This window comes from Manis pentadactyla, chromosome 13, assembly GCF_030020395.1.
Source record: "Manis pentadactyla isolate mManPen7 chromosome 13, mManPen7.hap1, whole genome shotgun sequence".
NCBI classification, from domain to species: Eukaryota; Metazoa; Chordata; class Mammalia; order Pholidota; family Manidae; genus Manis; species Manis pentadactyla.
Window position 1 is genome coordinate 80,692,557 of NC_080031.1, and position 24,471 is coordinate 80,717,027.

The 24,471-nt window shown below is 38.6% G+C and overlaps 1 non-coding gene and 1 pseudogene across 1 annotated transcript; one reads left to right on the forward strand and one right to left on the reverse strand.

Moving 5' to 3' along the window:
- Nucleotides 1-3,284: 3,284 nt before the first annotated feature.
- LOC130680336 (NADH dehydrogenase (ubiquinone) complex I, assembly factor 6-like) lies at nt 3,285-4,099 on the reverse strand (annotated as a pseudogene).
- An 11,210-nt stretch (nt 4,100-15,309) lies between these two features.
- On the forward strand, nt 15,310-15,474 carry LOC118921471 (U1 spliceosomal RNA). The gene has a single exon (XR_005028344.2). It is a non-coding gene; the product is annotated as a U1 spliceosomal RNA (small nuclear RNA).
- The last annotated feature ends 8,997 nt before the right edge of the window (nt 15,475-24,471 follow it).

Below are 24,471 nucleotides of genomic sequence, written 5' to 3' on the forward strand. Positions count from 1 at the left end.
TTCTTTTTGGGTCAGTCTTGGAAGGTTGTATTTTTCTAGGAAGTTGTCCATTTCTCCTAGGTTTCCCAGCTTGTTAGCATATAGGTTTTCATAGTAGTCTCTAATAATTCTTTGTATTTCTGCGGGATCTGTTGTGATTTTTCCTTTCTCATTTCTGATACTGTTGATTTGTGTTGACTCTCTTTTCCTCATAATAAGTCTGGCTAGAGGCTTATCTATTTTGTTTATTTTCTCGAAGAACCAGCTCTTGGTTTCATTGATTTTTGCTATTGTTTTATTCTTCTCAATTTTATTTATTTCTTCTCTGATCTTTATTATGTCCCTCCTTCTGCTGACCTTAGGCCTCATTTGTTCTTCTTTTTCCAATTTTGATAGTTGTGACATTAGACCGTTCATTTGGGATTGCTCTTCCTTTTTTAAATATGCTTGGAGTGCTATATACTTTCCTCTTAAGACTGCTTTTGCTGCGTCCCACAGAAGTTGGGGCTTAGTGTTGTTGTTGTCATTTGTTTCCATATATTGCTGGATCTCCATTTTGATTTGGTCATTGATCCATTGATTATTTAGGAGCGTGTTGTTTAGCCTCCATGTGTTTGTGAGCCTTTTTGCTTTCTTTGAACAGTTTATTTCTAGTTTAATGCCTTTGTGGTCTGAAAAGTTGGTTGGTAGGATTTCAATCTTTTGGAATTTACTGAGGCTCTTTTTGTGTCCTAGTATGTGGTCTATTCTGGAGAATGTTCCATGTGCACTTGAGAAGAACGTGTATCCTGTTGCTTTTGGATGTAGAGTTCTGTAGATGTCTATTAGGTCCATCTGTTCTAGTGTGTTGTTCAGTGCCTCTGTGTCCTTACTTATTTTCTGTCTGGTGGATCTGTCCTTTGGAGTGAGTGGTGTGTTGAAGTCTCCTAGAATGAATGCATTGCATTCTATTTCCTCCTTTAGTTCTGTTAATATTTGTTTCAGGTATGTTGGTGCTCCTGTATTGGGTGCATATATATTTATAATGGTTATATCCTCTTGATGGACTGAGCCCTTTATCATTATGTAATGTCCTTCTTTGTCTTTTGTTACTTTCTTTATTTTGAAGTCTGTTTTGTCTGATACCAGATTTGCAACACCTGCTTTCTTCTCTCTGTTGTTTGCTTGAAATATCTTTTTCCATCCCTTGACTTTCAGTCTGTGCGCGTCTTTGGGTTTGAGGTGAGTCTCTTGTAAGCAGCATATGGATGGATCTTGCTTTTTTATCCATTCTATTACTCTGTGTCTTTTGATTGGTGCATTCAGTCCATTTACATTTAGGGTGATTATTGAAAAGTATGAATTTATTGCCATAGCAGGCTTTAAGTTTGTGGTTACCAAAGGTTTAGGGTTAGCTTCTTTACTATCTTACTGTCTAACTTAACTCGCTTGTTGAGCTATTATAAACACAGTCTGATGATTCTTTATTTCTCTCCCTTCTTATTCCTCCTCCTCCCTTCTTCATATGTTGGGTGTTTTGTTCTGTGCTCTTTTTAGGAGTGCTCCCATCTAGAGCAGTCCCTGTAGGATGCCCTGTAGAGGTGGTTTGTGGGAGGCAAATTCCCTCAACTTTTGCTTGTCTTGGAATTGTTTAATCCCTCCTTCATATTTAAATGATATTCGTGCTGGATACAGTAGTCTTGGTTCGAGGCCCTTCTGTTTCATTGCATTAAGTATATCATGCCATTCTCTTCTGGCCTGTAGGGTTTCTGTTGAGAAGTCTGATGATAGCCTGATGGGTTTTCCTTTGTAGGTAACCTTTTTTTTTATCTCTGGCTGCTTGTAATACTTTGTCCTTGTCTTTGATCTTTGCCATTTTAATTATTATGTGTCTTGGTGTTGCCCTCCTTGGATCCCTTGTCATGGGAGTTCTGTGTACCTCTGTGGTCTGAGAGGCCATTTCTTCCCCTAGTTTGGGGAAATTTTCAGCAATTATTTCTTCAAAGACATTTTCTATCCCCTTTTCTCTCTCTACTTCTTCTGGAATGCCTATGATTCTTATATTATTTCTTTTATATTGATCACTCAGCTCTCTTAAAATTCTTTCATTCCTGGAGATCCTTTTATCTCTCTCTGCATCAGCTTCTCTGTGTTCCTGTTCTCTGTTTTCTAGTCCATTAATGGTCTCTTGCATCTCGTCCATTCTGTTTTGAAGTCCTTCCAGAGCTTGTTTTATTTCTGAATTCTCCCTCCTTAGTTCTTGCATATTTCTCTGCAAGTCCATCAGCATGGTTATGACTTTTGTTTTGAATTCTTTTTCAGGTAGACTGGCTAAATCTATCTCCCCAGATTCCTTCTCAGGGGAAGATGTATCAGATGCCGAAGCTGTCTGGGTTAGTCTTGTCTGGATCATATTTTTTTGCCTTTTCATGTTGACAGGTGCTATTGAGTGTCAGCTGGGAGGGCCAAAATTTTTTTCACTTATTACCGGCCTTTCTTTACTGGGGCAACTGCGACCCCTAGTGGCTTGTGTTGGGTAATTGCGTGTAGACTGGGTCTTTGTGTCTTGCCTGGCCGGGAGGGAGAAATTTCCCTTTCTGTGGGCGGAATTTGTCTCAGGCTGCTTCTCTGCTTTCGCAGCGCCCGGTGGGGTGATGGATGGGGGGGCTGCTTGACTGCTTGCCTCCGTGAGGGGTCTCAGAGCTGTTGCCCAGGGGGTTAGTGCACCCAGTTTTCCCTGTAATTTCCAGCTGCTGTACTGTGACCTGGGATGTTTCCGTCAAGCTGTTAATTCCCTGTCCCTTTAAGACTTTCAAAAAGCCCCCGCTTTTCTTTGTCACAGGGGCATCAGCTTCAGCACCCGCTCAGAGGTCTTACTCCCTGTTCTCCCAGTATCCAGGGCCCCCTTGGCATATACTGTGTCTGCGCTCTGGCCCGGATGGCTGGGGCTGGGTGTTCAGCAGTCCTGGGCTCCGTCTCCCTCCCGCTCTGCCTATTCTTCTCCCGCCGGGAGCTGGGGGGAGGGGCGCTCGGGTCCCGCCTGGCCGGAGCTTGTATCTCACCCCTTTCACCAGTCGCTGGGTTCTCGCTGGTGTAGCTGCAGTCTGGCCACTGTCCTGCGTCTTCTGGTCTCTCTTTTAGGGCTAGTTGTGTTTGTTGTATTTTCAAAAGTATATATGTTTTTGGGAGGAGATTCCCACTGTCCTACTCACGCCGCCATGTTGGCTCCGCCTCCAGATGGTCATCTGTTTTCATTTTTAAAGCTATATTCGTCACTGAGTTTTTGACCATTTTCTTTTTTTTTGTATCAGTGCCATGAAATTATTTTAATATCTTTTTCTCCATGACTGAATATAAAAAATAATGGAAGTAATATATTCTTCTGCTGTAAAGATGGGTGGAATATGTCAAAATCCACTTGCTGAATATTCTTTAAATGGTCTTCTAGGGCAACTGCCTGAAGAAAAGCAGGAAATGCTTTCATAGGAACACTTTTGTGGAAGGACCTAGCACGGTTTAGGTGCAAGTGTGCCTGGCTGGCAACATCATAGATCACATCTCTCACATTTTTATCTTGGTTCTTCCATAGAAAATCCTCTTGTGAAATACCATACAGCATACAAACATCCATGGGAAGGAGCACCCTCTTTCTGCTACCATGATAGGGCATTGCTCTCAAGCAAGTGACAATGCTTTGTGCTTTTCCAATATGACTTGCAACATGATCTGCATGAAGGTCCTTTACACCCAGTACTTCCAGTGTTAAATAAAGGAAATAACTGCGTGTTTTCAGCATAAATTTCTAGTTCCTGGATATTACACTATGCTCTGTCATCCAAATTTTTTCTCTTTCATCAATTATTTTCATCTTTTAGTCAGGTTATGTCTTTTAACAGCCTTCCACAGTTCAATGGCCACAGGCTGAGGCATGGACTGTCACAGTATATATCATCCACAGTTTTTTCCCAAAATTGCATTCACATCAGTCCAATTGTTTTCTCAGAGACCGAGTCCTTAACCAGCCTGAGCCAGTTCCACATTAAAGGCCCTCAGTGCAAGAGCAGAGCCTCTGGATTCTGCAGGGAACAGCAGAGAACATAATTTCCCTTCAAAATCTCATTTCCACAGCAGCTCCAGGCAGTAGCGGAATTTGCTTGGAATGGATCCTGACATAAATGGAATGTGGCTAATAATGTTAGTATACCTCAGATACTAAGTATAGAAGGAGTTTTTAGGGAAAAATTGAACTTGCCAATATTTTGACCATTCTAACTAGCAACTGTCTTCCAAGAGAAAAGCATAGTGGAAAGAGGAATCTCCAAGGACAAGAAAGTTTAAATATTGAAATCTCTACTTCACCACTCCTAATGTTGATATAGAGGAAAGTTCACAAGGAATCCTGCAAAACTTATTGAGTAGTGATAAGAGGCCAATTCCATGGTAGCAGGAGCCCTCACACTTGGTACAGGATGTTTTGGGCTTCACAAAAGTGGGGATCCCTGAACAAGGTTTTCATAGAGTGTGAGATACTTTTTTCCCATTTTTTTTGTTTAATGAGATACCAATTGTCATACTTAACTGAGTTTAAAGTATGCAACATAATCATTTGATTTATATATATATTGTTAAATGATTGCTGTATATATTATATATGGTAACATATATTATCTCATATAGATACAATACAGGGAAAAGAAGAAAAGAAATTCTCTTTGTGATGAGAACTCTTACAATCTACTCTCTTGTTTTGTATGTATCGTACAGTAGTGTAGTCATCATGTCATACATTATTCCTACTATTTATTTTTCTTATACCTAGAGGTTTGGTCCTTTGAACACCTTCCTCTAAATCCCCTTTCCACAACTCCCCACATTTATATGAGTGTGTGTGTGTTTCTGTGTGTAGTTTCCATACATAAGTGAAATCATGCAGCATTTTTCTTTCTCTGATGTATTTCATTTAACATAATAAACTCAAGATCTATGTTTTCACAAAAGGCAGGGTTTGCTACATTTTTATGGCTGAATAACATTACATTGTATATTTATATCACAAGTTATTTATCCATTTATCTATTGATGGACACTTTGGTTGCTTCTGTATCTTGGTGTTAACTCTGGGGGGAAATGTGTTCCCCACTGGGGGCAGATAAACTTTTGAATCCAAATCAGTCAAAGGGAAAAACAAAGTGGGAGAAACCCTTTTATTGCTTACAGCAAGTCACTACTCCCACTTGCCCATGTCTCTCCTGATCCTGGCTTGGAGGAAGCCAAAAAACCCCTCTCTGTCCCAGGTGCCCAGTCTTCCCACTCCCCTTGTACAGGCCTACTGATATGGAGATGGACTACTTCCCTCCACCCCTAGGAAACACCTATTGATACGGAGATGGACTAAGGCCAGGTGAGAGACCCTGGAAACATTGCAATTCTACCCACAGCCCACCCCTCCAGAAATCTTGTCTCACAATCTACTCCCTATCTTCCACAATGGCTCTGGTGTGACAAAACTGGATCATCATAACCTGATTGATAACACACAATAAAAACAATAAAATCATGATAATCTCCAATTTGGAGGACCCTGCTAGGTTCAAAGTCCTATGCAGATTAATTTCATAGCTCACCCATTTCACAGGAGGTCAGCAGTTGAACTGGTAGAGAGCTCTGTGCAAACTCAACAACGTGGTGGGGGACCTAGCAATAATGAATATAGAAGAAAATAATCTTAAGAGTGATAAAATACATGTTTTAATAACACCAGCATAGGATAATATTGTTCATCAGAGAGAATGGATGCATGGCATGCATAAGAGTAGTCCTGTAACAGGACATTGGCAGGCATGCGATCTCATTCTGGCCTAGTATACAAGACCCTCACACCCCTCCCTGTGGGAGAGTTCAGTGACCACCCATCCAGTTGTTATGGTACCATGTTTGCAGCCACAGTGTCAAACCCCAATAGATGGCCAAGCTGTCAGTGTAAACAACTATAGGTGAGGACTCCTGGGTGATCACAAGCTGCACTGCCCACAACTCAACCAGTTGACTGCTCTTCCCCTCTCCATCCTTCATCCATATTGTCTCAATCTTACAAGGGAAAGCCACAGCCCTCCACGTGGGGTGCTACCTACAACTGGAGCCATCTGTATACCAAGCATCTTCAGATATAGGGGCTTTCCCTCTTGGTAAGGACTGTTGGCTACCAATAGCTCCAAAGCAAGTTCTTCCTACTTTCCACTGGCATATGTGACTGGCCCCAATAAGCATTATTCTCCACTGAAGGGGCTAGTACAGAGGGCACTAAAGTGCTGTGAATATGTTCCCAATTTGCCAGTCTAGGCACCAGAGCCATGCTGCTCTGTGGCCATTGTGTTCATTCTTGCACCCACCCCATGATGGGATAGGTGGTTATGACTTTGGTCAGAGCTGTTCTGGTGTTGGGCTCCATAGCCATCAAGGTGTGGGACACAGCAGCCAGTTGCTTCTCTATCAAGGTGTACCAGACCTCTGCTCCTTTCCATAGTGGTGACCACAATCCAATAGGTGGGCAGGTCCATCCAAGCCCCTGCCAAAGGCCCCACCCGTAATCATCTTCAGTTACATGAACATCTACCTCATGGGGCGTTGATGAGTCCATTACACTCAAGGCCTGTATGGCCTAGACTGCTTGCTTAGCAGCAGTAAAAGCAGCTGCAGATGTTTCATTCCAGTCCCACCTGACGCTCTTTTGTACTAACCATTATAAGGGCTTCAGAATTTGTGACAAGTGTGGCATAAAACTCTCTCGTAGCCCCAAAGACACAAAAGTTCTTTCAATACTGACGCAATTGTAGGGGTAGGGAAAGCCTGTACCTTGCCTGTGACTGTTTCTGGGATAACTTTACTTTTACTCAAACAGACAACTCCTATGAACTTTATAGACAAACCAGGTTCCTGAACCTTGGTGCTGTTCACAGCCCATCTTTCTCCTGTAGATGTTGCAGCAGTCTAGGAACTGCCCCTTCTAAATCTGCCAGAGTATCAGACATGAGCATATCATCACTTTAGTGATACAGCCTCACCATGTGTGGTTTCTTCCATGTGGCCAAGTCTGGGCTACAAGTCAGTGACAAATGGTGGGACCATGGATGTATCCCTTTGGAAGGACAAGGAATGTCCACTTCTGGCTTTCCAAAATGAAGGCAAAAATGTTCCTGACTTTCCTGTGCTATGTCAATGGAGAAGAAAGCATTAGCAATGTCCACAACATAACGATATGTCCCTAGTTCATGACTGAGGGTGTCCATAAGGGTGCTTACAGGGGTCAGCAGTATGCAAAGGGGGTGTGATATTATTCAATTCCCTGTAACCTATGGTCATATCCAAGAGCTGTCTGGCTTTTACACTGGCCACACTGGGGAATTAAAAGAACAGTGAGTGGGCTTTAAGATGCTCACCTTCCCCAGCTCCTGTAGAGTTTCTCCAGTTTCCTTCAGTAACCCAGGCAATTTACCTTGATTAGTATTTGTCATCCACCAAGGAAGAGGCAAAGCTGCAGGTGGGTGCTTAGCATGCTGCTCAGAACTGCCTTTACCACATGTACCCTCGGTCTGAACTCACCTGCTGTGGTCTGTAGCCACAGGCCTTGCAGTGTATCCACCCTCAAAATATATTCAGGGATGGCAGAAATGTGCACAATGTACTCCTTTGGCGGTAAATGCCCTATCACCAGTGGGACTTGGGCTTTCTTGACTCTAACTGCCTTACCCCATAGCCATCTATTATAGCAAAGGTCCCAGGAAAATGTTCAGGCTTGCCATAAATCAGAGAACATTCAGCTCCTGTGTCCACCAGTCCCAGGACACATTGTACATTTGTGGGGGACCAATGAACTGCTAATTCTACATATGGCCTCTTGGCCCCACCACATCCCCCAAGATAGGGGCTTTGAACCTCCCTTACTCGAACCACCATTTCCAGTTGTCATCTTGTGGGGGTGAGGGCCTAGGCAGGGCCTGAGTACTGTCCCGCAGGAAGTCTCACAGGGACACTGGCTGGACGTGGGGCTTTGCCTCCGGCTTCCAGGTCCTAGACCTCAGTAGTTGGAACAGCTCCTCTGACTTTAATTGGTGCCACATTTCTAACAAGATCCTCTTGGGTTGCCCAACAAGTTTTTCTTTTACTACCCTGGCCTTTATCAAATCAACCCATATCTGGGTCCTTGAGACCTTCACCTGAGCCTTTTCACCTCTCCTTTCAGTTGTAGCCTGTACTTCCTTCTATGCTCTGATGTTTCAACCTCCCCCAGATCTTCTAAGGTACGAGTAGCCTCACTTATGGGCTGCCCTATGTAGTGGGCAAGAATAGTTTCTAAGGACACAAAGAAAGATTGGGGAACTGTATGGAGCATTTCTCATTCTCATGGTGAACAACTCCTCACCAGGGCCCTGGGGCTCCATATTACAGATGGTATCATTCATGCCCTACTTCCGTAACACCTGCTGGGCTCTGCTTGCATTTTCTGGCAAATAAGTAACTGTGGTAAATCACCATTATTAGACCAAACCTTCCTGATGGCTGCTGTGAGCTAATCCAGATATGCATGATTCCGTGTGTGTGATGGGCACTTTACAATCACTGCCATAGGGAAGGGTGAGTCATCAGGGAAGCCAATAAACCCATTTCAGAACCAGACATATTGATGTTTTCCACCCTCATACCCCAAAGACACAAAAGTCATGTTGGCAGATGTTCTGATGGCTTCAGCCAAAACTGGATACTCATGCCCACCAGTTCATGTTGGGAAGAGGGAGAGTATGAAGAGCTCCACAACCTGGGGAGGAAGCTGCTCCTCCCCCACGGAGCCTGCAGTTGTTGCATTTTTATTTTCTTAATTACAACTGGGCAAGCCTTTAATACAGGAGAGGCTGGTGCCCTGGGCTGTGGCCTCAGCAACAGTCCCACCCTCTGGCCCAGCCCCCATCCTCCCAGATATCTCCTGTACCATCTCCAGGGCTGAAGGCACCACTCCTTTCTCACCCTACCCCATGGCCTCCTGCAACTTGGATTCTCTTGCTGCCTCCTCCCTCACTGCTAAAATATCTTCCAGGAGCACAATCTCACTTCTCAATATTCTTAATACTTGTCTCTCTTTCTTAAAGGCATCTGGTAGGTTGCTGCCCAGCTCTTCCAGGTGATGCTGGTGTGTGTCTCTCTCCTCGATAAGCTTTCCACTACCTCAAGAAACAAACATCCAACAATCCCGGCTGCTACATGGGCACTAAGGGCCTCTAAGCAGTCTTCTATCTCATGAAGGGCTAATGCCACAGCTTCCAGTGTGTCTGCCCTTCCCATTTCTGCAGAATGCCCCACCCATCTAGGAGGTACTGTACCCTAGACCAATTTCCCAATGGAGCTCCCCAAGCGGAATCCCCTGTATGAAGCCACACCCTCCACATCTGCCAGAGGTAAGGGTGAATCAGCAGCCCCCACCGCAGCAGCAACCAGAGATTCCCCACCATCCACAGGGGGTTTCCGGGTCTTCTCACCATCTCTAGGGGCAGCCCACCTGAATGTCACATCCATGAAGAGAGATGTCAGGTTCAGAGATACTGCCAACTACTTCCAGGGGAAAAATATTTGATCTCAACCCATGGCAAATAAAATATTTTGAAGTGAAATCAGTCAAGTGGAAAACAAAGTGTGAGAAACACATTTATTGCTTACAGGATGTCACTACTCCCACTGGCCCGTGTCTCTCCCTGTCCTGGCTGGTAAGAATAAAATACAACTTCTCCAGTCCAGGTGTGCACTCACTCTTCCCCCATCTCTTATAAGCACTTACTCTTATGGAGAAACACTACTTCTCTTCACCCCTTGGAAACACCTATTGATATAAGATAGACTAAGGCCAGGTTCGAGATCCTGGGAATACCGAAATTTTACCCACAATTGGAAATTTGTAATTAATGATGTTATGAATAGACAGGTGCAGTTGACTTTTCAACTTAGTGTTTTCATTTCCTTTGGACATATTCCAAAAAATGAAATAGCTGGATCATGTATTTATGTTTTTGATTTTCTGAGCATTATTTATGCTAGTTTCCATAGTGGCTGCTATGATTTATAATAATGCTGAGTGTACAATGGTTCCCTTTTTTCACTTCCATGCTAGTATTTATACATTATCGTTTTAATTATGGTAATTCTAACTACAGTGAGGTGATACCTTAGTGTAGCTTTGATTTTCATTTTCCTAATTACTCTATCTCCATCTCTTCTATTAAGTGATACATGGCATCTTTTCATGTACATGTTGCCCATTTATATATCTCCTTTGGAAAATTGCCTTTTATATACTTTGTCCATTTCTTTCTTGGATTATTCTTTGTGTTGTTTTTGCAGTGATGCTTTCTAATATGAATTCCCACTTTATTTTTTTTCTTCTATGAATGGTTTCAGGTCACCCATTTAAGTATTTAATGAATTTGAGTTAATATTTGTGAGTGGCATAAGATAGGACACCAATTACCTGTGCACAGACACTGGGTCATGTGAGGCCATAGTGCTGAGGTTGGCAAATGGCAACAGAGCAGTCATAGGATATGAAAACAAGGAGCAAGAACTCTGTGGTTCCAAGAAGATAAGTAGGAAGGTCTTGCCATTGTAGGTTGTGAGAGAAATCAATTCACTGCCAATTAGAGAATTCATGATGTATTTGGGATTGCAAATTGAGATGGTACCAAAACCTAACTAGGACAAATTGCCTACAGGAAATTACACTGGGAAATGAAGATAGGGACCATCAAATTTTTAGCCAGGTTCCTACATAAGTCAGTAAGAAAAACAGAACTTGAAAGACTTGGAGTTCCTGGGAACTTGAGATATTCATCAGGAGAAATTCTGTGAAGATGGTGAAGTTCTCCAGTCTCTCCCTGGAGTCAAAGGATAAACTAAGAAGATAATACTAGAAACCATAATGGAAAGTACAAACTATGCTTGTATGGAATGAGATGTCTGCTGTATGTAATTTACTACATTGATTTACTCTCACAAAGGCACACTGATGTACAGACCAATATCACTACCCTTCAGTTCTCTTCTAGAATGTGTTTCAAAGAATTCTTTCTTACAGGTGTATTTTTATGGTAACCCACATGAAGAAATGTGCATTGGGCTTCTCTGAATTGTTTGTTGATCTCTTTCTGGAGGTCATTGCTGTGCTTGGATTTCTGACAAGCCTCAGAACAACTACTAATCACAGGCTCTTGAAAACCTGCAGACCTTCAATGTCTTGTTTTCCATAGAAATTCTGGCCAATCCATTGAGATTAATTAGATTGGCAGTAGGTATTTTACAGATACACTTTAAATAACAATTTTTAAACTTTAAGTAAAGGGATTTAAATAGGTAAAACTTTGGAGAGCACAAGATCCCCAAAATAGCTTCTGGGTAAGTGGTGAGATAATGACATCTTAAAATTACTTCCTCATTATGATGAAAACAATATCATATAGGAAAAAAATTCATACATATATATATTACATGATAAATAATGATATTTGTGAAACATAAAAATGAGGTAAAACAAGATCAATTTACTAACCTATCATATTTATAAGAAAGTTGTTTAAAAAAGCAGCAAAAGTCAACATTAATGATAAAACTTATGTAATACATTTGAAATTAATAGGCACAGAATAAATATTTAAAAATGTCTATAACTGCACAATGGACTCTGAAGTTTCTCTGCCTCTTAATGGATAGTGAAGAAATAATCTTGAGATGATTGTGAGAATTCTAATTAATATGTGAGTAGACAGATTTTGAATAAGATCATAGGATAAAATCATAAATGTGCCATGATTGTACAGTGGTTTGAGTCCAGCGAGGAAAGATGTCATGAAAGTGGAGAATACTACTTCACAACTGTGGTGGGTTTTAAGAAACGGAGGTAAACATATATATTTGTTTTTGTAATATTTATTTGAGTGGATCATACAACACGTACAGATGGCCATATATAAATTGAATTTTACTGATCTAGCAACTATATTTGAAGGACACCTGGTTTTTGGTCTGCCCAATTAGGGCCTCAGATCATGACATGTCATAATTTGTTCAACTTAAGATTTAATTATAGGCTAGTTCAAGGTTATCCATATATCTGAAAATCATGGAAATCATAAAAGCCCATTTCTTCTGAATACAATTTCCACTCCTCTCCTCAAATAAAATATTTAACTCAATACTGAAATAAACATTATACAAACAACAACTCCATGAAAATTTTTAAGGGGATTGAAAACAATTTTTTTCTCTGATGACAGCATTACTGGCTGAGATGCTGTTTTTCCCAGGATCATGTCTTGGAGGCAACGAATAATGAAGCCAGAAGATAAGAGTATGGAATAACCAGCAAGGTTTTTAATGAGTGCGAAGGAAAGAAAGAGACTCCCTCTAAATGGGAGGGGCTCCAAAAGTGGAGGCCACTGGGGCTTTAGTGTCTAGGGATTATAAACCAAAGAAAAGGAAATTTACAGAACTGTCAGTGGCTTGTTGCTAGGAAGACCCATTTGTTTTTCAGGCTGAATTCTCCAGATCCCCATGATGTGGCTCCTTGTTTCCTGTGAGGCCTTGACCCTACTTCCCTCCTGCCTTCCCCTTACCTGGCTCATGAGTTCTACTGGCTGTCCACATCCCACTACTTCTTGCATCATTAGGAATCATGTAGTGTGTGTCAAGCAATGTTTTATATGCAACCTACTACCAAGACTAGCCTCTCCAGGACTACGCCCTGTGACAATCCACCAGATGCCACCCAGGGTCCATGTTCAGGAATGTCAATGACTAAATTCAACCGCAATTGCTATGTTCTTATTTTTTTGTCCAATAAATGATTAACACATATTTTAAGCATTAAAACACTATCACAATGCTTTGTTTCATATGACAAGTATTATTTTATGTTTCTCTATATTTCTCATGTTTACAAGATATTCTCAAATTCCCTGTGTACAAATTATCTTTTTTCATCTTGCTAAGCCTAAGAAGGATGGACAATCTGCAATATATTTTATGTACTATATGTTTATGCATATGGATGGAGTTGTTAATATGAGTATTCTTTTCTGTAATTATCTAATAAAATGACAGTGTCTGTTTATCTATAGAATGTGGAAATACACTGAAACAAAAAGGCTAGATGAAAAAATTACTATTTTTGGTATAAAATTATACATATGGGTGATTTTTACAGAAAAATAAATCTGATTTTTTTCTCACCTTTGTGCATAACAATGTGTGCATATGGCAAATAAATTATCATTGTATGTGTTATTAACTTACAAATCTATGGGGCTACTATAACACAAAATATCCACTACATACCACAAAATAATTAGTAACTAAAAAGAGGGTATATAAGTAATAGTAAGCAAGATTTTTCTTTATTAACTGCATAATTATCTACTGCTAACTTATTAATAGAGCCATCTTTTTCTTTATCAAATGACCAAATAACATCATTTTTATGGTAATGTTTCTGTACACAAAAATGTGTTTTGTATACATCTCTACATTAATTATTGAAACATTAACATCCAGTTAAGGGACAATAACTCTTCTGTGAAACTGGAAAGCTCTTTTAAACATTCTGTCCAGAGCAGATTTAATCTCCCTGTTCCTCAGGCTAAAGATGATTGGGTTAAATAAGGGGGGCACCATGGGGTAGAACATAGCTGTGAGGAGGGTTTGAGTACTTGATGAGTTGGAAATATGACCAAAACAACCAAACAATTCAGAAACTATAAATAGAATAAATGTAGCTATCTGGAGAGAGCAGGTTGACAGCGCTTTGCTCTGGGCTTCTACAGAATGCATCTGGAGCATGGTTGAAAAGATGTAAACATATGAGGTTAATAAGATGACAAAGCAGAATAACATGAGGAAAGAACTTACAGCGAGGGCCACAAACTCAGAAAACTTCACAACCTTGGATACTATGTTCATAATTTGAGGCACATCACAGAAAAACTATTGAATCACATTGGACTTTGTGAAGGGATGACTGAACATGGTCCCTGTGTGGACAGTAGAATAGACCAGCCCACTGGCCCATGAGACACCTGCCACCTGTGTGCACAGATGTGGGGTCATGGTGAGCCCATACTGCAGAGGGTGGCAAATGGCAAAATAGCGGTCATAGGACATGACCACAAGGAAAATGAACTCTGCAGATCCAAAGAAAATATATAGGAAAGTCTGAGCAGCGCATTTTCTGAGAGAAATCAATTTACTGCAAATTAGAGAATTCATGATGGATTTGGGAACAGTAACTGAGATGTAGCCAAAATCTATGAGGGCTAAATTGCCCATAAAAAAGTATGTGGGGGAGTGAAGATGTGGATCTATAATAATGATGGTAAATGTCAAAAGATTTCCAGCCAGAGTTCCCAGATAAACCATTAAGAATATCAGACCTTGCAAGATTTGGAGCTCCCTGGAGCTTGAGACGTCCATCAGGAAGAACTCTGTGAAGGTCCTGCCATTGTCTGTGTTTGCTAACATGCTTCAGTGACCTGTAGTCAATTGATCAAAGGGTAATGAAAATGACATAAAAAGTGATATGAATTGGTTTATTGAATTAAAATATATACAACCCTTATATAATGATTGTACCTTGCAGAGTTCTTATTAATTAACCAAGTGAAATAATCAAAGTGTAAGAAAACACAGTATTAAATACAGTCAATAAACCTTGGAAAATATTAAATAAATGTTGTAAATATACCTAAATACTAAAACCTTTCAATATAACTGGAAAAAATTCTTTTTTTTTCCAATACGATCTAAAATCAAAACATCATCCAGTAACGGAATGAGCAATGATTAAACACAGATATACTGATGACTGAGACATGGGTATCTCTCGGCACATAGTGTTTCTCAAAGACACCCTGCTGTAAAGGTAATACCATTACCCTTCAATTTCTTTCATTAGGCACAACCCAGAGAGTTCTTTCTTGGAGCTGAAGGGACTTTGACTCTAAGAGACATGAAATAAAATGCACTGGCTTTTCTGTTTCTTTAGGTATCTCTTTCTGTTGGGCAATGATTTATTTAATCTCTCACAAATCTCAGGGGAACTACAAATTGCATCCTTCAGGGATGCTGAAGGCTCTTCATGCCTTGTTTTTCATAAATATCTTGGCCAATCCATTGAGATTAATTGGAGTGGCAATAGTGTATTTTTAGAGATAACCTTTGAAGAGGTTTCATAACCTTTGAGAAAGCACAAATTCTACAAAATGGTTTATAGATCCCTCTTGGTTTAATGAGTAAATAAATGTATTTGTCAAATGTGTGTTGATAATACTTACCTAGCAGAAGAGATACTATGATCACAAAGTTGGTTTTCCTGAGGCAAGGCTCATCCATTTGCACTCCTGATATGCTGACCCTTGTTATTTCTCCAAATGTGTGAAACCTGACTCCATAATTTGTGGTAGTGGGGGATTGCACTTGTGCTTTCCCCTGATATAAAGAAAAGGAAAAAAAATATGTGTTAATAGACTGGAAGTAAAATATACCAATGTGCCCAACTCTCATACCTGAACTAATTTAACCAAAAATGTATGATACAAGCTTACTAAATAAATAGTAAAGTTAATGTAATAACTTGAAAATTGGCATCCACAGAATGAAAACGATAATGGCTATCAAACACAATGTAAATGCTCATCTAAAACTTAAAGCAGTCCCTGATTGTAACTAATGAAAAGGATCTAATGAAAAAAGACAAATAGACAAAATACCAAGATGGTCCTGAAAATTATCCGAAGGAAAGGAGTAGAACAACCTTTAATAAATTCGGGACAAATATCATCAAAATTCCATATTCTAAGTTGCATCACGTCAGTAAGAGATGTATTAACAAAGCAAATATGCTCTTTTAAACAGTTCTGGGCTTCATATCACAAAGGAATCAAAAGTAAAGAAGTGTGGAATGTAAAAATGACAAGAAAGGGTAGAATAATGTACTTTGCACTGTTGAATGTCTTTAACAAGCACATTGAATTAACAATAGCAAAAAATAACCTCCAAAGTAGGCATGTCCTCAGAACTTCCTTGTGCAAATGGAAGGAGAACAGATTATACAAGTAGACCTCTTCAGACTTCATAATGGCAGCACCCAATGTGTTGAAGCCCTGCTTCTGTCTCCTTACCCCAAATAAAGCTCTCTGCTTAATCAAAAGCTAATACTCTGCCCATGCTTTCTTCATTATGAAAGCACAGTAGATCTCTTCTCATCTGGGAAAGGATAACTTACTTATTGAATTTAGGTTCAAGACCTTTTCATAGCAACAATTCTTCAATAAGTTAACTGATTTTTGTGGTTATCTATTTTTTTCTAGTTTTTAGGCTATCATTTACAAATCATAAAAGTGTCTGAGTTAATAAATATCTGTTTTCAAAATCAACAAAATATTGCCCCATTTTACATTTATCATGATGTAAAGTTCTTTTTTTAAGAGATTGATTTGAATTGAAACATAAAGTCAATAAAAAATTTTGATCCAGGTTTTCTTCCCAATAGTTAAATGAGAATTTTTCATTAGTCTGTCTCATCCCATGGAATAAATTGCTCATATTACTGTGATATCAGGCTAATTAAATCTGATGGAAACCTGAGCATCTGTACAATCAGACCTATCACCAAAACAATAAAACCATTTCCCTAAACACAAGAAACCATGGTGCTTCTCTAAATAGTTACCAATACAACAAGCTGAATGCATCAACATTTTTCAGAATGTTATTCAATCTAATACTTTTATAGTTTCTTTCTGTATTTTTACAACTAATCAAGCCTAACACCACTACTTGACTGAATTGCTAGATGTAAGGAGGTAGATAATTAACCTGGGAACTAGTAAATTCTGCTTTTGTAAGAGCATACAACCATTTTCGTAATTGAATATCCTTCACCTAGGCCTTAAATGCTAGAGAAAGAAAACATGTTCTAATGATTTCTAAGTGGCCGGCTAACTTTGTCATGGAGAAGAGTTACACAGGGATTTGAAACAAAGACATAAAAAGCTTTGATGGCAGTTATTTTATGAACTGCAGCATGTGCATTTATCCCTAACTACAGGAGCTGTTGGTGGCTGATATTTAGATAATACTAGGAGAGACAAGTAAAATAAAATACATTGTACACACATTTCCATCTTTGGAAGGTATGTTTAGTTCAGCTAAAGTGCTGGTCCATTTTTTAAAATTTTTTCTTGTTAAAATATAGATGATATACAATCTTATAATGTTTTCAAGTATACAAGACTGTGTTTTAAAAGTTACACACATTATTAAATCTTCATCCCAACTGCTACAGTTACGGTCAACATAGAAAGATGTTTTAGAATATATTCTCCATGATTTACTATCACCCTCATGAATAACTTATGATAGTGAATTCTTTGCCCCTTTATCCCCCACCCCTTCCCCCCACACCTACTTCAACCCCTCCCTCTTGGTAACCACTAGTCACTTCTCAGTGTCTATGAGTCTACTGCTGTATTGTTCCTTCTGTTTTGCTTTTTTATATATTCCACAAATAATTGAAATCATATGGTACTGGTCTTTCTCCACCTGTCTTATTTCACTGAGCATAATACCCTTTAGGTCTCCACATGTTGTTGCAAATGTCAGGACTTCTTTTCTTTAATGGTGGAATAATATTCCATTGTGAATGTGTATCACTTCTTTATCCATTCATCTACTAATGAACATTTATTAGTAGAAACAACCCAAGTTGCTTCCATAACTTGGGTATTGTCAATAATGCAGCAATAAACATAGGGGTGCATGTATCTTTTCTAATCAGGGATTTTGATTTCTTTGGGTAAATTCCTAGAAGTGGAATTAGTGGGTCATATGTATTTCTATTTATAGATTTTTGAGGACCTTCCATACTCCTTTACACAGTGGCCGGAAAAATTTACATTCCCACACCCCCTAAAGTATAGGAGGGTGCATTTATTCCTAACTACAGGAGTAGCTTCTCCAAATTCTTGCCAACATTTGTTCTTTCTTATCTTTTGGACAGTGTCCATTCTAACTGACATGAGGCACATTGTGGTTTTGATTTACACTTCCCTGATTATTAGTGATCTAATCATCTTTTCATGTGTTTCTTGGCCTTCTGTATTTCTTCTTTGGAAAACTATCATGCACCTGCCCATTTTTTAATTAGGTTGTTTTTTGGTGTTGAAGTGTATGAGTTCTTTATATATTTTAAATGTTAACCCCTTATTAGATAAACTGCTTACAAATATATTCTCCCATACTGTAGGTTCCCTTTTTCTACTGCTGATGGTGTACTTTTTGGTACAGAGGTTTTGTAGTTTGATGTAGTCCTGCTTGTTCATTTTCATTTCTCTTGCCTGGGGAGATGAGTCCAGGAAAAAATTGCTCATGCTTATGTTTAAGAGAGTTTTGCCCATGTTTTCTTCTGAGGATTTTATGGCTTCAGGTCTTACATTAGGTCTTTTTTCCATTTTTAATTTACTTTTGTTTTTTGGAGTTAGACAGTAATGAAGTTTAATTCTCTTACATATAGCTATCCAGTTTTCCCAACACCATTTATACAAGAGATTGTATTTTTCCCATTGTATGCTCATGGATCCTTTATCATATATTAATTTACTATATATGCATGGATTGATATCTGGGCTCTCTATTCTGTTCAATTGACCTATGGATCTGTCCTTATGCCAGTACCATACTGTTTTGATTGCCATAGCTTTGCAGTATAGCTTGAAGTCAGAGGCCTAATCCCCCAGCACTGTTCTTCTTTCTCCAGATTGCTTTGACTATATGGGTTAAATTGTGCTCCATATGAATTTTAGGATTCTTTACTCTAGTTCATTGAAATATGCTATTGTTATTTGATAAGGCCACATTAAATTTTAAATTGCTTTGAGTAATTTTGCTCAATCCAATTTTTAGTTTTAGTAGATTTTTGGTGGAGTCTTTAGGGGTTTCTCTATATATATCATGTCATCTTCAAATACAGTTTAACTTCTGACTTTTATCTCTTTATCACGTCTGATTGCCATGTGTAGGACCTACAGTACTATATTGAGTAAAAGTGTTGAAAGTGGACATCCTTATCTTTTTCCTTATCTTAGAGGAAAAGTTTTTAGCTCTATGCCATTGAGTATGATTTTAGCTGTGGGCTTGTCATATATAGACTTTATTATATTGAGATACATACCCTCTCCACATTTTGTCGAGAGTTTTTATCATGAATGGATGTTGAATTTTGTCAATTGCTTTTGCAACATCAATTGAATCATATTATTTTATCCTCTCTGTTGATGTAGTCTATGACATTGACTGGTTTATGAGTACTGTACCACACTTGCATCCCTGGAATAAATCACACTTGGTCAACATGGATGATCCTTTTGATGTATTCTTCAACTTGGCCTGCTAATTTTTTGTTGAGGATTTTTGCATCTGTGTTCGTCAATTATATTAGTCTATAATTTTCTTGTAGTGTCTATCTGATTTTCATATTATAGTGATGCCTGCCTCATAGATTGTTTGGAAATATTCTTTCCTCTTCTACTTTTTGGAATACTTTAAGAACAATGGATTTTAGCTATTGAAATATTTGGTAGAATTTTGCTGTGAAGCCATCTGGTCCTTGAATTTTCTTTCTTGGGAATTTATTGTCTACCAATTCAATTTTGTTACAGGTAATTGATCTGTTCAGACTTTCTGTTTCTTCCTGGGTCAGTCTTGGAAGGTTGTATTTTTCTAGGAATTTGTCCATTTCTTCTAGGTTGTCCAATTTATTAGCATATATTTTTTTCATAGAATTCTCTAATAATTCTTTGTACTTCTGTTTTATCCATTGTAACTATTCCTTTTTTATTTCTAAATTTGTTTATGTGTGTACTCTTTATTTCTTGATAAGTCTGAACTGGGATTTATCTCTTTTATTTTCTCAAACAACTTTTGGTTTTGTTGTTTTTTTCCTACTGTTTTGTTTTCTCCATTTTATTTATCTTTTCTCAGATCTTTATTATGTTCCTCCTTCTACCAACTTTGGACTTTGTTCTTATTTTCCTAGTTCATTTAATTGTGATGTTAGACTATTTGGGATTGTTTTTTTACCCTGAGGTATGCCTGTATTGCTATGTACTTCACTCTTATAACAGTTTTTGTGGCATCCCACAAATTTTGGACTGTTGTAATTTTATTTTCATTTGTCTCCATGTTTTGCTTGATTTCTATTTTGATTATTTCATAGATGTATTGGTTATTTAGAAACATATTGTTTAGCCACCATTTGTTAATGGAATTCTTTTTCTTTGTGTAATTTACTTCTAATTTCATACTGTTGTGGTATTTAAAGTTGTTTGATACAATTTCAATCTTTCTGGGTTAATTGAGGATCTTTTTGTGACCTAGTATGCAATCTCTTCTGGAGAAAGTTCCATATACACTTGAAAAAAATGTGAATCCTCCTTCTTTTGTGTGGAATATTCTGTAGATATCTGTTAACTCCCTTTGATTTAATGTATTGTCAATTGCTTGTGTGTCTCTGTATAATTATTTATTTTGTCTGTTTGATCTGTCTGTTGATTTGAGTGGTGTGTTATAGTCTCCTAAAATGAATTTATTGCATTCTATTTCCCCCTTTAATTCTGTTAGTATTTGTTTCGCATATTTAGGTGTTCCTATATTGGTTGCATAGATATTTATAATGGTCATATCCTTTTGTTGGACTACCCTTTTTCATTATAGACTGTTCTTCTTTTTCTCATTACTTTATTTGTTTTGAAATCTATTTTGTCTGATATAAGTACTGTTATTCCTGATTTTCTCTCCCTGTTATTTGCATGAAATATTTTTGTCCATCTCTTCCCTCTTTCTGTGTATGTATTTGGTTCTGAGATGAGTCTCTTGTAGGTAGTCCATAGATAGGTCTTGTTTATATATCTATTGTGACACTCTATGTCTTTTGATTGGTGCATTAAACCCATTTACATTTAAGGTGATTATTGATAGATATGTACTTACTGCCATTTTATTAATTGTATTCTCATTATTTTTATAGTCCTTCTCTGTTCCTTCCTTCCAGTGTTATACAATCCTATTGTTATTTGATGTTTTATTTATTGTAGCACTTGGATTGGATTTGCTTTTTAAAATTTTTGGGTATAAATTATAGACTTTTGGGTTGTGGTTACCATAAAGTTAATGGACAGCTTCCTGACTATATAGCAGTCTATTAAATTGATGATGGCTATATTTCAAACACAATTTAAAGCATTTTTTCTTCTTCCTCCTTCATACTTTATGTATTAGACATCATAATCTCTATGTCTTATGTATCCCTTGATTGATTTTTGTGTTTAGATGGTTTTTGTTTTAATTTCATAATTGGTGGTTAAGTGATTGATCTACAGTATTTACTGTGGGATTTTTCTAATGTTGAAAACTAGTCTAAAGAACATTTCCATCTACAGAATTCCCTTTAATATTTTTATAATGCCATTTTGTTGATTATAAATTCCTTCAGCCTTCATTTATCTGAGAAATGTTTAATCTCTACCTCAAATTTAAATAATAATCTTTCTGGGTAGAGAATTTTTTTGAAGTTTCATTTTTTTCAATATATTAAATATTTCATGACACTCTCTTCTGGACTGTAAAGTTTCTGCTGACAAATCTGCTGATAGGACTTTGCTTGTAAGTGATCTGCTGAGAAGTCTGCTGATGATTTTCCTTTATAAGTAATTTTTTGTCTCTCTGTCTGCTTTCAATACTCTCTCCTTATCCTTAATCTTTGTCATTTTAGTTATTATGTTTTGGTGCTGTGTTTCTGGAGTTCCTTTTGTTCAGGCTCTCTGCTCTTCCATGACCTGAGTGTCTATTTCTTTCCCAAGTTTGGGAAGTTTTCAACAATTATTTACTCTAAGAGACTTTCTATCTATTTGTCTCTTCACCTTCTTATACCCTTACTATGCAAGTACTGTTTTACTTGGAGTTGTCACACAGTTCTTTTAGAATACTTTCATTCCTAGAGATCCTTTTTTCTCTCTGTTTATCAGCTTTACTGTTTTCCTGTTCTATAATTTTCATATCATTGACTGTCTTCTCTACTTGCAGAATCTACTACTCATTCCCTCCATTGTATATTTCATTTCATTTACTGTATTCTTCATCTCTGAGTGGCTCCTTTCCAGCTCTTCTATTTCTTTGTTGAAGTTTTCACTGGGATGTTCAATACTTTTCTGTAGATGAGTGAGCATATTTATGACTGTTACTTTAAAATCTTTATGCATAGGATTGATGATCTCTGTTCATTTAACCCTCTTTCTGCTATCTTATCCTATAGTTTTGTTTGCAATTTGTTCCTCTATCTCCTGATTTTGTCAGTCTTTCTGTTTTTTTCCTTAGTATTAGGTGTATCTACTATGCTTCTTGGTCTAGGAAACAATGTCTTTATGAAAAATGCATTCTGTGATGCTCAGAAACTTATGACTTTTTACTGTCCAGTGCTTGATTCTCCTTTGTGTTGTAATCCCAGTTGCTGTTTGTGGGCTATGGCTGGGGCTGCCTTTTTGACTGTCTGCTGACAGTCTCTCAGTCAGCTATGCAATTAGTTGACCTCAACCAGTGCTTTGTAAGCAGAGCACAGATGCTTCTGCTGGGATCATTGTGTGGGGGACTGCCCTCTGCCTTTCCTAAAGTGGGTGCACTGCTGAGCTAAAGGGATGGGCAGGGAAGTTAGGTGGCACAGGACTGAGCTACCATTGAGAATGAAAGAGTACTCAGAGCTGTTCATGCAAGTACCTAATTATTTTGGCTAAGATGGGGCTGTAAAACATGGGAAAGCCTCCCTTTGCTTGCCAGGCAGCAGAGTTTCCCTTCCTTCCAGGCAGCAAAGTCGAATGCTGCTGGCCATGCATCCATGTTGGAGGGAAGGTTCACTAGGATGCACTTCATGGTTGAGCTGCAGGTAAAATGAATGGAGCATTTTTGGCTTCCAAGAACATCCGAACTACTGTGCTTAGGGAAGGGTTGGGAAGTGTAGTCCACCTGCTCTTTTTCCTGTATAGAAAGCTCCATCCATCCTTCACACCTCTGGCAACCATCACACTGTTGGAAAATCTTTCAAATTTCCACAACTGTGTTAGGTCTCAGAGGGACCAATAGAGCATGCCTGTTCTTCAAAAGATGCAGGAGTCTCAGTCTCCTAGAGTGCTCCAAGTCTCTCTGAGGTCTAACCCCGATAATCAACAAAATCCAATGCAATGTGCATTCATATTCCAAGATCTGGTCACCAGAGCCAGGAATGCTATTTTCCTGAGCACTTATCCCAACCCACTTTATTCCTCTGACTCCTACCTATGGGTTGTGATGGGGGAAGGTCTGGGTTTCTGATTGATAATGGCTGGGCCTCTTTACTCTTATCTGTGTGGTCTTCTCTTTCTCACCAGGTATAGGTGGACTGTTCTTCAGTCTTAAGGTCATTTTCAGAGTTAGGTGCACTTGGTGAGGCTGCTTCCTTGGCTGTATGTGTTTAGAGGGAGTTTTCCCCCTTGCCTTCCTACTCTGCCATGCTTTTCCCTCATCAACGTGGTTCTATTTTATAAAATAAAAGAATACACTAGCAGATACCTTACCTTTATTTACTCAAATCATATGGTTTAAGGATACATAGGTACAGAACTTGTAGGCCTCTTAATCACCAAGCAGTGTAGTTGATTTTATTATCAAATCCAATATTTACAGAAGGGTCAAATGCACAATTCCCTCCATCAAGCCCTTAATAAATCTATCTTAAAAAATGTAAACTATATATGGTCAACTAATATTCAATAAAGGGGCCATGGAAATACAATGGGGAAATGACAGTCTCTTCAACAGATGGTGCTGTCAAAACTGGACAGCAACATGTAAGAGAATGAAACTGGATCACTGTCTAACCCCATACACAAAAGTAAATTCGAAATGGATCAAAGACTTGAATGTAAGTCATGAAACCGTAAAATTCTTAGAAAAAAGCATAGGCAAAAATCTCTTAGACATAAACATGAGTGACCTCTTCTTGAACATATATCCCTGGGCATGGGAAACAAATGCAAAAATGAACAAATAGGAATATATCAAGCTGAAAAGCTTCTGTACAGTTAAGGACACCATCAATAGAACAAAAAGGTATCCTACAGTATGGGAGAATATATTCATAAATGACAGATCCTGTAGGGGCCGGCCTACGGCCGAGGCTGAGTCCCACTATGGCTGAACACCGCCCTTCCACTCTAGTTGACCAATGCACTAAGGTGGCGCACGCTTCCTGGGCACCACCCTGCCTGGTTAGGTGGCATTAGCATAAGGAAGTTGCTCCTATAGGCTTGCCCCATGCTTCCACACTCGAGCTCAACTCATGCAGAAGGCATGCTAACAATCAGCTTAAAGGTCACACATGATCTTGATCACCATAGGCCAGCT